Source organism: Pelophylax lessonae (assembly GCF_965119305.1).
Source record: "Pelophylax lessonae genome assembly, chromosome: 10".
NCBI lineage: Eukaryota > Metazoa > Chordata > Amphibia > Anura > Ranidae > Pelophylax > Pelophylax lessonae.
Window position 1 is genome coordinate 37,336,214 of NC_138777.1, and position 16,097 is coordinate 37,352,310.

A 16,097-nucleotide genomic window follows, 5' to 3' on the forward strand; every position below is an offset into this window, starting at 1 on the left:
ACGCCCGCTAAACGCGGGTACAAACGCGACCGAACGGACGTTTCAAACGTCCTAAAAATTCCAGCATTCAAAGGGACTTTTAACAACGTCCCGTGTACATGGAGCCTTAGAGTTAAAAAAAACGTCCTGTGTGCATGAGGCCTAAGAACAAGAAAATATTTTGTGTGCTGGAATCAATGCAGTGTCAGACATCTTATTCCAAAAGGTGGGCAAAACAGGGCCACACAGGACCACAATAGTTCATGTGACATCCAGGAGCTTGTAGGACACACCACCCAATGCTCACAGCCCTGTACTTTATTCATTTTCAAGAGGAAAATGTTTCCCCATCTTATGACTCAGTTGATCTAAAGGTCATCAGAGGGTCTCCAGATTTTAGCAGAATCCAGCAGCAAACTGACATGGAATAAGCTCCTGAGGAAGATCATTTTGAAACGCGTTGAGTCTACATGTGGATACATGTGGATTATTTAGATGTAAAGGATGTAAAATCTTATAGTAGACATATGCTAGTCATATTTGCATTTGTTTTTTTTTTTTTTTTTTTATATTGGATTCATAATAAACTTCATGTTTTTATATAAATGTATGTAGTACTCTTTATCTATATGTCCCTCAAAAAAGTCCATGGCTACATTTTGTATGTAATTCAAGTAAGAGGATCAGAGCATATAGCACACAGAACTTGGGTATGCCAATATTTAATAGATGATTCAGAACAGGGAGGGGCTAAAGAAGTTCCATGGTCACAGCATACACTTTCATTGCATAACATCAGCATTGTAACAGCAATACAAACTATAGTACTTTTGATAATCCAATATAGGTGCAGTTTAACATGTTCCGGATGGCCAGCTGCACATTTAATGCGGCAGGCTGGCCCTCCTGCGCAAACCCACGTAGCCCTACGCTGGTCGCATGCTTGGTGCTGGGGGGCGAGCGCTCGCCACTAGGCAGCGGGGATGCCGATGCACGGGGCCGGCGGCTGCACTCGCTCCCAGCTGAGAGAGAAGAATGGTCGGCTGTTGTAAACACAGCTGACCGTTCTTCTATCTGAAATGATCACAGAGCGCCTGTGATCCTTCTATATAGGATCACTGGTCTCTATGGTCATTTCACAAGCCCCTCCCCCCACAGTTAGTAAACACTCCCCTAGACTTTAACCCTTTGATCACTCACTAGGTTAACCCCTTCCCTGCCAATGTCATTATTACAGTAACAGTGCATATTTTTAGCACTGATTATTGTAGTAATGTCACTGGTCCTCCAAAAAGTGTAAAAAATGTCAGTTAGGGGTCCGATCTGTCCGCTGCAATGTTGCAGTCCTGCTAAAAATCGCTGATTGCCGCCATTACTAGTAAAAAAAAATCAATTAATAAAAATGACATAAATCTTTCCCCTAGTTTGTAGATGCAATAACTTTTGCGCAAACCAATCAAAATCCGCTTATTGCAATTTTTTTTTTTTTTTACCAAAAATATGTAGTAGACCACAAATTGGCCTTAAAGGATGAGAAATTTCGATTTTTAAATCTTTTTTTTTTGGGGGGAACGTTATATAGCAGACTGAAAAAAAAAAAAAAAAACTAATTTTTTTTCAGAATTGTCGCTTTTTTTTTTTTTTCTTTATAGCGCAAAAAATAAAAATTGCACAAATACCACCAAAAGAAAGCTCTATTTGTGGGAAAAAAGGACATCAATTTTATTTCGGTACAGTGTTGCATGACCGCACAATTTGCTGTTAAAGTAACGCAGTAAAACATGTAATTGCTGCGCTAAAATATAATAAAAATAAATATGCGAAAAGCAGCCAACACAAATCTTTGGAACAGAAAGATCAATAATAATAAAAATACAAATGTGGCGCTAATCTGGTAGCTAAATTCAAAGAAATGTCCTTGATAAGCGTGGATGAAAAAGCAACAGTTCAAATTCTTTCTCGTGCATCAACAAAAAAGACTTCACAAAGAAGGGAAGAAATGTGAAGATCCTCAGCATGGGAAACCACCACCAGGCACCCGCACACACTGATCCTTACCAGATCGAATTGACCCTCATCACAAAGGTCAAAAAACGGCCATGGTACAAGCACTGGAAAGCCGGGATCATTCACTCCTCCTCCTATGAAATCTTCCACCAAACGGACAGTCCTTAGGTCAAGATAGCCGCACTTAGAGAGCGTTGCTTAATCCACCTCCGAACGGTCGGGTGCTCGCGCATCCCACCAAAAATATGGCCGCCGTGTCTCTTCCTGGTGTGGCGTGCGTCGCCACAGGCTCCACCCGACGCCTTTCGTCAGAGTTGACGTCGTCTAGGGGTGTGGTCCTGCGGCGTCAGCGCCATATATATAGGATCGAGACGGGCGGAAGTTGTTCAATCCACCAACAACCGGAAATGGCCTGCTTGCGCTCCACCACCCGGATGTGGGAACTTTAAGAACGGAACATAGAGGCATAATACCCCCAACATTCCAATCACCACATAACATGGGATTGAATCGCGCAAAAAAGAAGAAAAAAGGCTTTTACTTATTAGACTTCAATTTGTGGATATTGTGCTGTGACCTATTTTGGGTAGATTTAAGAAATATCCTCATTTTTTAGTTCTTCCAGTTTTTTCAACTGTTTTAATTTGATGTATTTTAATGTTGTTTTTATATTTTGTTTTTTTTTCCGCAATGTGAAGAGATTGCTGTTTTTTCCCCCTCCTGTGGTCTGAATTGCGACCACCAGATGGCGCTGTGTTCTCCGACTAATTGGCGTGTTGACTGTTATTGGTGAGAACTAACGTCATTGAAGTCTAATAAGTAAAAGCCTTTTTTCTTCTTTTTTGCGCGATTCAATCCCATGTTATGTGGTGATTGGAATGTTGGGGGTATTATGCCTCTATGTTCCGTTCTTAAAATTCCCACATCCGGGTGGTGGAGCGCAAGCAGGCCATTTCCAGTTGTTGGTGGATTGAACAACTTCCGCCCGTCTCGATCCTATATATATGGCGCTGACGCCGCAGGACCACACCCCTAGACGACGTCAACTCTGACGAAACGCGTCGGGTGGAGCCTGTGGCGACGCACGCCACACCAGGAAGAGACACGGCGGCCATATTTTTGGTGGGATGCGCGAACACCCGACCGTTCGGAGGTGGATTAAGCAACGCTCTCTAAGTGCGGCTATCTTGACCTAAGGACTGTCCGTTTGGTGGAAGATTTCATAGGAGGAGGAGTGAATGATCCCGGCTTTCCAGTGCTTGTACCATGGCCGTTTTTTGACCTTTGTGATGAGGGTCAATTCGATCTGGTAAGGATCAGTGTGTGCGGGTGCCTGGTGGTGGTTTCCCATGCTGAGGATCTTCACATTTCTTCCCTTCTTTGTGAAGTCTTTTTTGTTGATGCACGAGAAAGAATTTGAACTGTTGCTTTTTCATCCACGCTTATCAAGGACATTTCTTTGAATTTAGCTACCAGATTAGCGCCACATTTGTATTTTTATTAAAGTAACGCAGTGCCGAATCGCAAAAAATAGCCTGGTCATTAAGGGGGGAAATCCTCCTGGTCCAGAAGTGGCTAAAAAACCTTTCCACAAGTTCCTGTTTTCCCTGCATGCTTTGCAGCTTCTCCTCTTCTGGTTTCACTTTTCTTGTGACTACATATCCCAGGGTACCTCGCTGCCTGCTAGCATTGATTCCTGTACTGACTCCCCCCTCCTGAAACTCCTCCTCCTCTCAGCACCTTTGAAGTTCAGAAGGCAGGCTCTGTGAAATGTGCAACACAGCAGTGCCTACTCACAGGGCATAGTGACTGTGTGTCGCAGAATTGAAGAAAGTAGCTGACTGTGTGTCGCAGAATTGAAGAAAGTAGCTGTAAGTTTATGAGCACAAATCACAAAGTAAGTTTACAAACTTCTAGATAGTTCAAATTAATTGGAATAGGCTAGAAATAACTGAAATACAATATAGAAATTATTAATATGAGTTAACATTTTGACCATAGATTAATGCTTATTTGTTGCTGTTAGTTATGTAGGGGAAACCCCAAAACTCATGGGTTTCAGTAACATTTTGACTGTTGAAGCTAGATTGAAAACTAAATGTATTAGTGCTGGTTCACACTAAGGCCCCGTTCACACTGGGGCGACGCTACTTTGCCGGGCGACCTCATAGGTCGCGGCGCGCTGCTCGCCCCGCGACCTCGGAGCGGCCGGCACGGACTTCTTAACATTGAAGTCTATGCAGGTCGCTCCGGGTCGCCCCAAAGAAGCTCCGGACCCTTTTTCTAAGTCGGAGCGACTTGTGTCGCTCCTATTAGAACGGGTCCGCAGCTTCTCTATGGAAGGCGACCTACGGAGACCTGTCAGGCGACCAGGTCGCCTGACAGGTTGCCCCAGTGTGAACGGGGGCTAATACGACTTGTCAGGCGACTTGGTCAGCCTGGCAAGTCGTGCACCGTCGCGGTCATTGAGTAGTACAGGACCGGTTCTAATAGGAGCGACACAAGTCGCTCCGACTTAGAAAAAGGGTCCTGTACTACTTCGAGGCGACCTGGAAGCGACTTGCATTGACATTCATTTTATGAAGTCCGTGCAAGTCGCGCTGCACGCGACTTCACAGGTCGCCCCCTAAGTCGGAGCGACCTAGTGTGAACCGGCACTTAGGCAAACATGTAGGTACAGACATGTTTGGAGAGCAATGTTTTTCAAACCAACAGAATGTAATGTGACGGAATTGCTCTCCAAACGTGTCTGTACCAACATGTTTGTCTAATAAATGTAATTTTCAATCTGGTTTTAAGGCTCCATGTACACGGGACGCTGGAAATGGCCGTTTAGGAGCAGTTGGGCGTTTTTTTTAGAAGCCCCTGAACCCATCTACATGTTATCTTATCTGTCCATGTACACCAGGTCGTTTGCAGTCGTTTGCGGGCAGTTGCGTTCAGGGACTTTTTTTAGAACGCAATTATTTGCGTTCAAACGTGTGTTTCCCGGCGTTTCAAATGCAAAAACGCGACCGAACGCGATGACCCGCGTTTGGCGTTCGCGTTTTTCCATTTTAAAGGGGAATAATTTTTTTGACCTCTAGGAACTGTTCTAAACGCAAACGCCCGCTGAACGCGGGTACAAACGCGACCGAACGGACGTTTCAAACGTCCTAAAAATTCCAGCATTCAAAGGGACTTTTAACAACGTCCCGTGTACATGGACCCTAACAGTCAAAATGTTACTGAATCCTATGAGGTTTGGGGTTTCCCCCTACAGTTAGCATTTGGACATACAGAATAAACCTAGTAATGTTTTCTGGACAGTACCAAATTACTTATAGCTGTAGAATTGTTGAGGAACTAAAAGTTCCAGCATGCTATTGAGGGATCCTAGAGAAACAGGAAAACAGCCGATATTCAGGAGAACTAAAAATTCAAAAAATTGCAGCATTAAATGTATTCTGGGACTTGGGAGGTTCCTCTGGATGCTCCAGAGCCAAGATCAGATTGAATTACCAGTGCAGGACATAGATGTGAATGAAAATAATTCAGCTCATCCTTCTTTCCTTCTTGTCTTCTCTCCTTTGCCAGGTGAGCAGTCAATTATCCCCAGATAGAGAGAGAGAAGAGATGCCTGCACAGAGTCCTCCTCTCCACCCTCCTCCTCTTCTCATTATCTCCCTCCCTCCTCAGGTCTCCCTCTCAGATTCCACTTGCTTGAACTGTTTCACTGGGAGCAATCAGCCGTGAGAATCGCATGCAGTGAGACGGGCAACTTCCTCTCATCCGGAGACCCTAGCCCCCATTGCCTCAGTTGTGATCTTTGAGGACCCCCCCCCTCTTCTTTTTGTGGATCTCTGTACAGGGACTTCCCAAAACTGCCTGTTGAGGATACCCCTCTTCACAGCTGTTCCATCCCTGGAGGACTTCTCTTCCTTTAAACTCAGGAGACCCTAACCCTTCTCCGTGTTGTGACAGTCCTCATCTCCTATCTTCCCAGGACTGGCTGTTTGGGATATGACCCCTCTTTCCTGACACTGGAGCTGAGGACCATCGTTTTCTGATGAATGCCTGGTCAGCGTGGACACTGGTAAGTTGCAATTATCTCTTAATAATTGTAGCTACTGATTATTTCATCATTTAATGGGTATGTTCATCCAGAACTAATATTTAGGTAGATACGGGCATGTTGGTAATGAGTAAGCGACCTCTTGTGTCGTGAAACGCGTCTACCTTCGTTTGTCCCATGTCTCACAGTTTGATGTTATTTGATGAAGAATAAATGACTCCTCTTTTGATTTGAATTTTCGGAGTGCGGTCACTTTCTTCTACACTTGATTAATTTACCGGATGACGGATCTGACCTGCACCTGAAATGATCTCACCTGGAACGGTCACACCTGTGTTTGGATTTCAGAAATGTTGAATGACCCCCCCATTGCACTCGATTGTTTATATCCTGGGGAGTGATATCCCATATGAAGTTCCACCTCTGCCTACCTTTCTTGGAGGGATCTTACCTTTCCATCTGGAATTTTTCATGTTACATTATGGGGAATGTAACAGAAGCAGGAAGTGTTTTGCTGCAGCAGGTGGAGTGAGACACCATGGTATATTTTAGATGGCAGGGGGGGGGGGCATGAATTTTGTTAGAGTTGGTTGTTGGTGTTCCTGGCAGATATACGAATCTAATGGGTGATTAATCTGTCTCCATAAAGGCAATATCTGTTTTGGATGAACTGATCCATTAATTCATTGTGGTGACACCCCCAGTTTGATCGCATATCGCAGTGCGATCTGACAGTTCGCACAGGATCGGATCGCACAAGTGTGAACCACTGTGCGATCCGATCCTGATGCGGCTGGAAAAAAGAGTCATGTGCGAGTTTGCTGCGGATACAGTGCGAATTTCAGCCATATAAAGTGTATGGCTGAACTCGCATCCGCACATCCAATCGCATTCGCATGTAATGAAGGAGCAGTGCGCTCCGAATTACATGCGATCGCCGCACTCGCAAAAAAAATAAAATTTATAGGCTATAAAATAGAGTACCGGCACCTCTTTTGGGCCACTTAAAGCACTGATTGTGGATCAGTTATAACTGGCAGGGCAGGCTGAGACTTGTAGTTCCTCATCTGCTAGAGGGCTGCGCAGCTGATCTGCAAGGTTAGCCAGGAACACTGAGTTTATTATATCGTAGAAATAGGTCGCTCGTGTGTAAAATTAGTAGTACAGTTCTGAATAGTGATCCACAGAGGCTCCGAATTAGGCTGATGTTCCCAGTACAGAAGTAGAGTCGGCTTCTGTCTCGCTGTACCTTGAGAAACAATGCCCGGCTATCTGGTTACCTGCACAGACAATGCTAAGAGTTATCTTCTTACAGAATAAAAAGCTCTTTATTCCTCCTCTTAATGCTGGAGACCCTTTTTTTAGATTCGCCTCCTAGCGTGCAGCTCCTGTGTAGGAACTGTAAGAGCAGTGCCCATTCTCACCGAGCTTCAGTTCCCAGGAGTTTAGCAGACATAAATATCTCCTCCGATTCAGTTGACTTGAATTAGCAAAGCCTTTGTGCACATTGGCAATGTTTCACCACAAGCTCAGTGGGGGTATTTCACTAGATTAACATGTATCTTAATGTCATGGGGCTGGTTTATGCAAGCCGGAGTAAAAACACAGCGATTGACCATAGCAGCAAGCCAGGTCTCATTTTTGTAACCAAGAATCCAAACTATATATATTTTTTAATTATTTTCCAATATATTATATCTGTGCAATTAACCAAGCAAAGGATACATGACATGGTACTTCTAGTTTAGTATTAAGACTAAAATCATATAAGACTAAGGCTGGCCATACATGATCCAATTTTCTTACAATTTTCTGTCCAATTTTCTTACAATTTTCTGTCCAATTTTCTTGAAATTTACCTTCAAGTATGTAGTACAAAGGCCTGCCTAATTAGATACAAGTGAATGTGTTATTTAGCTTTGACCTCACATTATGTGGTTTGTGGTAGATATACCAGAAAATTGTACAACAAAAGTTGAACATGTATGGCCAGCCTAAGTAAGGACCAAGACTAAAGTTAAATAAGACTTTCCTTTATTACAAGAAAGTTACAATAGATCTAAACTCAATCATTAAAATCTCACATAAGCTTGGACATGTTAGGGTCCTTTCACACGAACGATCCGATCAGATCCGCCTGTCAGTTTTTCAGGCGGATCTGATTAGATGCTCCATGCATCCCTATGGGGCAGTGAATGTCAGCGGTGATCTGCTTCCGATCCTATCCGTGAAATCCGGACGGATGGAAACCCTATTTTCCATCCGTCCAGCGCATCAGATAGGATGAGAACGGACAGGCAGTCCGTTCACATCCGATTCCCCCATAGAGGACAGCGGGGATCTGACAGCTCCGTCTCTGCAAAAAGAAAATTGCAACGCTGAGCACCCTACTCCTGCGCTCAGAACCAGGTTCTCAGGCTGCCTCTATCCCGGAACTCACACTTGGCATCCACTATGGCTAAGCTTTGCTGCCCTCTACGACCGGGGTGGTTGACAAAACACTGCAAATAAGAACAAAGAAAAGGGCGCACCAGCCTAGCGCATTATCCTCAGTGGGCTTTTATTGAAAAAGTTAAAAAGAAACTACTCACAAACATGCAATAAAATCCAGCACATCAATTCCATAGAGCAACGTCCTTATTATAAGTCCAGTGTCTCGTAAAGACGAAGGGCTAACGCGTTTCGAGGCCGTGCCTCTTCCTCAGAGCCTCACACAGAGCGGAGATGGAGCTGTCATCCGCCTGCTCAGCAGGGATCGGCGGATCGTTCCCTCGCTGAGCAAAACTGACCTCATCGGACAAGCCGCCTTAGGCTGGCCATGCATTATACAATTTTCTTACAATTTTCATAAAAAATTCCCTTAAACTATCTAGTACTAGGGCCTGCCTAAATGGCTACAACTGAAAGTGTTGTTTTAGTTTTGACCTCATATTATGTGGTTTGTGGTAAATCTAACAGAAAATTGTACAAGAAAATTTAACATGTATGGCCAGCCTAAATGTAATTTTAAAAAGTTGTTTTTCAATCTTTTTTAAATCTACAACTTATGTTTAAAATTATACCTAGTGATCCTGTCATGGAGGTCCTGGTTTAGGGAGAGTTTCCCCTATTTATAAGGCGACAACTGCACTCCTGCTTTTTTCACCTTGCTCCATGCTCCCCTGGTGGACACTGTATACAACTGTGTCAATATATATTGCAAAGGCACAGTCCACTGTTGTATCATGTGTAGCTGATGCTAGTGCATGTAGACGAGAAGTGGCTGAAAGAAGCTGGAGGAGATCAGCTTCACTGACCGTAAAAAAAAAAAAAGTTGAAACAGAAGTTTCTGAAGAAATTACATACCAGTTGATTATGATACACAGTGCTTTTGGAAACTAAATTATTATTATACAGGATTTATAGATCGCCAGCAGTTTTCACAGCACTTTACAACATGAGGGCAGACAGTACAGTTACAATACAATTCAATACAGGAGGAATCAGATGGCCCTGCTCGTTGGAGATTACAATCTAGGATGACATTCAGTTAGGGTTTCTATCTACCGAGTTTACCTAAAACAAAAAAAAAAATGGCAGGAGGGACATTCCTCCCTTAAAACTAGGTGCTGTGCAAGAAATGCCACGATCCCTGCGTGTTTCCCACACCGCATTCAAGTTGCAATGCCCTTGCATTCCCCAGCGGGTGTCAGCGCAGTCTTAAAGACACGCCAACTGCAGGTCACAAATGCAGTGCTTTTGCTGGCACCAGATCCCATGATACAAAATGACCATGTGATCTTGTTGCAGTGTGGTTCCAAAATTGCCGCATGCACATCTGTCATGTGATGCTGTACGATTTGAGCCCATAAATCCCACCACACGGAATCGCATTTGCATCGAACAGGAATGCGGTGCGGTTCCTGTGCAATTCACATGCAGTTCATAGTGTGAAGTAGGCCTATTGGCACTTTTCCACTGCAAGTACCGGCTCGACTCTACTCGGCCCTGCTTGGTCCGGTTTGCTTTTCCACTGCTGGTACTGCATGGTACGGTGTTGGAACGGTTCGGTACAGTTTGGTATGGTTTGCTTTTCCACTAACTTTAGTAGTAGTAAAGTTAAGTGGGTGGGATAACAACGGGGTGGGTGGGATTCTCTGACCAATCAGTGGCTAGTAGTGACTGCATGCAAAGGATTGTGGGATATGGTACCGGGTATGGTACCTCTTGGAACCACAATCGAGGTGGTACTGTTTTTGAGAGCCGTACCGTTCGGTTCCATGCAGTGGAAAAGCGCCGCCGTACCGTACCGTACCGAACCGTTCCTACACCGTACCATGCGGTACCAGCAGTGGAAAAGCACAAAAGCGAGCCGAACCGTTCGGTTCCATGCAGTGGAAAAGCGCCTTTAGCGAGATGTGTCCCTAGAATAGAAATAAGGGGCTTTGACAGGCAAGCATCAAGAGTGCCTGGCAATGCCAGCCTTTTCTGCCCAAATACTCCATTCATAGAGGCCATACCACAACTTCTCTGAATGAAACATGATCTATGAATGGAAGGGTTGGACCCATCAATCATTCGCCCGTTCTCCATTCATAGATTGTGTTTCATTCAGAGAAGCTATAGTACAGCTTCTATGAATGGAGGCGCTAGGTGGAAAGCGTGGGCATAGTCGGGAACTAATGATGAGTCTGTCACAGCCCTTTAGTTCAATTACCCTGTACCAATAGATTGCGGGGATGGCATTAAAGAAGGAAGATTTCAGTGAAAGGAAGACACAGCAACACAACGGACACCTCTCACTGAAGGTAAGTAATGCCCCTTTAGCTGTTTTTTTTTTTTTTGGCAAAGTTAGGCGTAAATATACGGCATAAAATATATTGGTTGGTCCTGGATCCCAAGTGGCCAGCCATGTGACCAGATATTGAGGCATTTGTCACCTGATCTCTGCTGAAGAGAAAAGGCTGGCAGAGTTCTGCAAAGGTGCTGATTGGTTGATCCTCCCCTTTGCCAGAGATCACGTAACCACTCTGTGTTTGGTCACATGACTGGCTACATTTTCAAATCAATTTAGTCCCGTGTATATAAAATGAGAAGGCACGGCTGCATTACAGCATCACAAACCGTTTACATTTTACAAGAATTTGCAATGTGTTTCCATACAGTTCATGCATGCTGACCATACCGCAATAGGTTCATATGCAGAAATCAATATACACACCCCAGGACAATGCATTTAAAACACAGCAGATTTTTATATGTTTACTCCGATATAAAGAGCAATTGGAAGTCATTTTAGAAGCATTACAGCAAAGTCACCAAGATCAAAACAGCAGAAGAATTCCAGTAGTGTGTATGTAGTCTCCACGGTTACTGGGACAGGGGGGACACAGCAATAATAACTTGATGAGGTTCAATGCTTTTCCAACTTTTATTGCATTCCCTCACTTCTGACCTTGTGATGGTGGTCATTGGGGTAACGGTGAGAAGAAATCTCTCCCAACAGAGATGCAATAAAAACTCAACAAAGGTTCTAAGACGTCCCACCCGAATAGCAAAAAGGGCCAAAATCTTTGGCGGCTAAATCCAGAATGCTTTGTACACTTGGGAGTTAATTTGATAAAAAATGATACTGCTGCATGACCGTCCGAATTGTACATTTATTTATTTATTTGCCATGTTCATTTAGCGCCTACTTCGCTCCGCACATACTGTAGAACCACTCACATTTGCCCCTTCTGATGAAGCTTCCAATTTATTCTCCCGGTCCCACTAACGTGCACTCACTAATTTAGCTTCTGATTGATTTTGGGAGGAAACGGTAGCAAGCAATGGAAACTAGTTCAAACGATCATACAACCACCAGAATAATAATGGCCTTGGTGGGGCTGGAAACCAGAACCTTCGTTTTACAAGGCAAGAATGCAGACCAATAAATCCATTTGGCCCCAGCAGCTTTTAGCCATAAAATGCTAGTACAGTATGTATAGCATACTAGCACATTATGGCAGACTTTACCTGGCTAGTGATTCAGTACTGCCATCTTCTCCCGGTCATCCTTCTGATTTTTGACTCTTCGGCTGATTGGTTGGTTTGCCCCTCGATGGCTTCATTGCCCTTGCAAATTAGAGTCAGATTGTCACAGCACGGAGCTGTGACATAAATGTATGCTGAGATGAGCATGAGGCTGACACAAAACACTGACAGGAAGAAGAGTTTATACCAATAGGGCCTCTTCTATCATAAAAATCCTAAAATCCTACCTCCTGCCAGTGCCCCCCCCCCCTTTTTTTTTCTTAATTAATGGCATGGCTTTATTACTGTTTATTATTATTATTATTATTATATTGCCAGGACATATGCAGTATTTAATGGTAGCTCAAAAAGATCTAACAAATAGTCTGTAAATGTTTGCATTATAAATCTGAACTGTAGCGGCCTGTTTGCTGCTCCCTACAATAAATGGCTAATCCTTCTCCACACAACAGCAAACAAAAACTCATTAATCGTATTATAAAGGCGAATACGATGTGCTATGAAAATGATATTATTATTGCATAATAGTATTGCTGCTAATACAGGCTTCCTTCTGAAAATGCTAACTGCCTGGCTGTTCACTCTTACTTTACATGCTTCATGTTGATCCGTGACTTAGCCCCGGTTCACACTAGGGCGACCTGTGAGGCGACCTGGTCGCCTCACAGGTCGCCGCAGGTCGCCTCCCATAGGGAAGCTGCGGACCCGTTCTAATAGGAGCGACACAAGTCGCTCCGACCTAGAAAAAGGGTCCGGAGCTTCTTTGGGGCGACCAGGAGGCGACCGCCATAGACTTCAATGTTATGAAGTCCGTGGCGGCTGCTCCGAGGTCGCGGCGCGCTGCTCGCACCGTGATCTCGGAGGTGCCCCGGGAAGTAGCGTCGCAAGTATGTGAACCGGCGCTTAAAGTGGTTCAAAAGGCTTGATGTTTTTATTTATTTTTTCCTTTTAAAATAATAAACATGTTCTAGTTACCTGCTCTGTGTAATGGTTTTTCACAGAGCAGCCCCGATCCTCCTCTTCTTTCGTCCCTCGCCTGCTCTTTTAGCTCCTCCCCCCTGCTTAGTTTCCCCCACCTTGCAAACCTCTTTGCTATGGGGGCACTCCTGCACGCTTGTTCTCAAGCCGCCTCTGTGTTTTCCATAAGACAAAACGCTGCTCAGTCCTGCCCCTTTACTCCCTCCTCACTGGCTGTGACTGATAGCAGCAGGAGCCAATGAGGAGAGAGAGAGAAGAGAAAACCGCTTCTGTACACAGCGCTCGATCAAGATCAGGGTTTGGGTAAGTATGAGGGGGGCCCGGGGGAGCGGAAGTGCATACAGAAGATTTTTTAACTTTAGTGTAGAGAATGCATTAAAGGGATTTTTTTTTTCTAATAAAATAACAAACATGTTATACTTACCTGCTCTGTGCAGTGGTTTTCCACAGAGCAGCTCAAATCCTCCTCTTCTCGGGTCCCTGGCTGGAGCTCCTGGCCCCTCCCTCCTGTTAAGTGCCCCCACAGCAAGCATCTGGCTATGGGGGCACCCGATCCAAGCCACAGCTCCGTGTATCCATTCAGACATAGAGCCGCGGTTCAGCCCCGCCCCCTCTCTCTCCTCATTGGCTAACTGAGTTTGACAACAGCAGAAGCCAATGGCACCGCTTCTGTGGCTCAGCCAATCGGGAGGGAGAGTCCCAGATGGCTGTGGCATTCATGGACATCACTGGTTAGTGAGGGGGCTCAGGTAAGTATTGGGGCGGGGGGCTGAGGGGGACTGAAAGCTTTTTATCTTAATGCATAGAATGCTTTAGTATAAAAAAAAAAACCTTCTGCCTTTACAACCACTTTAAGGTTAAAAATTGTAAAACCTTCAGCCTCTAGAGCAGGGGTGGTGAACCTACGTCCCGGGGGCCGTATGCGGCCCTCGAAGTCATTTGGTCCGGCCCCCATGCAGCTGAGTCTGTGTCTCTCAGCTGATCTGTCAGAACAGAGCCAATGCTTCCTGTATAGTTCTGGCTCCGTTGTGACAGTCTGAGTGGGTCACAGGCGGATATCAAATACACTCCGCCTGTGACCAATACAGGAAACATCGCCTCTTCCTCCAGCGCGGCGCCGCTGCTAGCCAGCATTTCCCGCCAGCAGCACACACAGCAGTACCAGCCAGAGCCAGCAGTACTCACAGCAGTACCAGCCAGAGCCAGCAGTACCAGCCAGATCCAGCAGTACTCACAGCACTATAAGCCAGAAGTACCAGCCAGAACCAGCAGTACCCACAGCAGTACCAGCCAGAGTCAGCAGTACCCACAGCAGAACCAGCAGTACCCACAGCATTACCAGCTGGAGCCTGTAATACCCACAGCAGTACCAGCCAGAGTCAGCAGTACCCGCAACAGTACCAGCCAGCAGTACCTACAGCACAGTACCAGCCAGCAGTACCAGCCTGATCCAGCAGTACCAGCCAGCAGTACTAGCCAGTAGTACCAGCCTGAGCCAGCAGTACCCACAGCACAGTACCAGCCATCAGTACCAGCCTGAGCCAGCAGTACCCAAGGCAGTACCAACCAGCAGTACCTACAGCACAGTACCAGCCTGAATCAGCAATACCCACAGCCAGCAGTACCAGCCTGAGCCAGCAGTACTCACAGCAGTACCAGCCAGCAGTACCCACAGCACAGTACAAGCCAGCAGTACCAGCCTGAGCCAGCAGTACCAGCCAGCTGTACCCACCAGCAGTACCAGCCAGCTATGCCCACCAGCATTACCCGCCAGCAGTTCTTTTCAAAACTTACCACCACAAAGTCGACTTACCACCACAAACCTGGAAAACCAGTTGCGAGTAGCAACATCATCAATACCAGCTAACATCACACACCTCACCAAAGAGAAGCAGTTGCAGCCATCACATTAGGGGTGAGTTAATTAAATGTTTGACCAAATATAACAGGCACATTTTTAAGTTGATAATTTTGTACGGCCCCCAAATGATTTTATAAATACCCAAATGGCCCTTGGCAGAAAAAAGGTTCCCCACCCCTGCTCTAGAGCCACTTAAAGCTAACCGTGGATCATCTTCTAAATTAGGGACTGAGAAAGTATTGAGGCCATTGGATAAGCAAGGAGTACAGGTTTCTGATCATGCCAACCTGCTAACTGTCACAAAGGATACCAAGTAGAAATGTATCTTTACATCTGGCTTGGCTATTTGTTATATTTATAATCACAAAATCTGACCCAAACGTTTATACTTTTATGATCCCAGCATTGTATCGTTTTTTTGTGCTTCTTTTTTACTTTGTTAATTTTGACATAAAATTTTTGATTGGATTTGATACATACATGGGTTCTTTAATTCTACTGTCTGAACCTCCATTGATACTCTCTTCATTCATAATGTACATCTATTAGTCAGTGCATGTCAGGTGATCCCGCCATTGGGGTTCATTCACTCCATGCAATTTCATACAGTTCTCTGTACACTGAACTACAAATGGTAATCGGACAAATCATGAAATAATCAGGTTAATTACTGTTCTTGGTGATCATCGCAGCAGCATGCATATGTAGTATAGGAACAGTATTGTAATTGTGATAAAACCTCATGTAATAGTTCAAACTGAACGCCTGGCAGATATTCAAAAAAATACTAATTACTGTAGTTGTATGATAATAAAAAACAAAAAGAAAAATAATTAATGTATTATTAAATGCTACTAGTAACAATCTGGTTTGATATCCTCCTCTGGCAATAGTATTGCTTAGACTGAGGGAGGGACAGCACTTAAAGCCAATGAGGTTCATGGGGAGAGAACACTTGCATTCTGCTCCTTCATTGTTTGATTAAAGAATATGTTACCCCAAGGTTTAATATTCCTGATATGTGCCTGCCGTACCATGTAGTTGAATGAGAAAGTATCCTGTTCTCTTTGTATTGCTTCCTTTGTGTGAAATCTCTGGTGTTCCTACCAGCTACTCTGCTTTCCTATTAAAAATTGACCAAACTAAGCATGAGAGAACAGCGAGGTCAGTTTTCAATGATTGGACCTGTGCTGACACACCCCC

The 16,097-nt window shown here is 44.7% G+C and overlaps 1 protein-coding gene across 1 annotated transcript in view; it reads left to right on the forward strand.

Moving 5' to 3' along the window:
* Positions 1-5,804: 5,804 nt before the first annotated feature.
* The window catches only part of SHANK2 (SH3 and multiple ankyrin repeat domains 2), a 976,209-nt gene continuing 965,916 nt past the window's right edge, over positions 5,805-16,097 (forward strand). The window contains exon 1 of the mRNA XM_082271109.1: positions 5,805-6,061. The gene's annotated coding sequence lies outside the window, so the exon portion shown is untranslated. The remainder of the gene's footprint in view (positions 6,062-16,097) is intronic.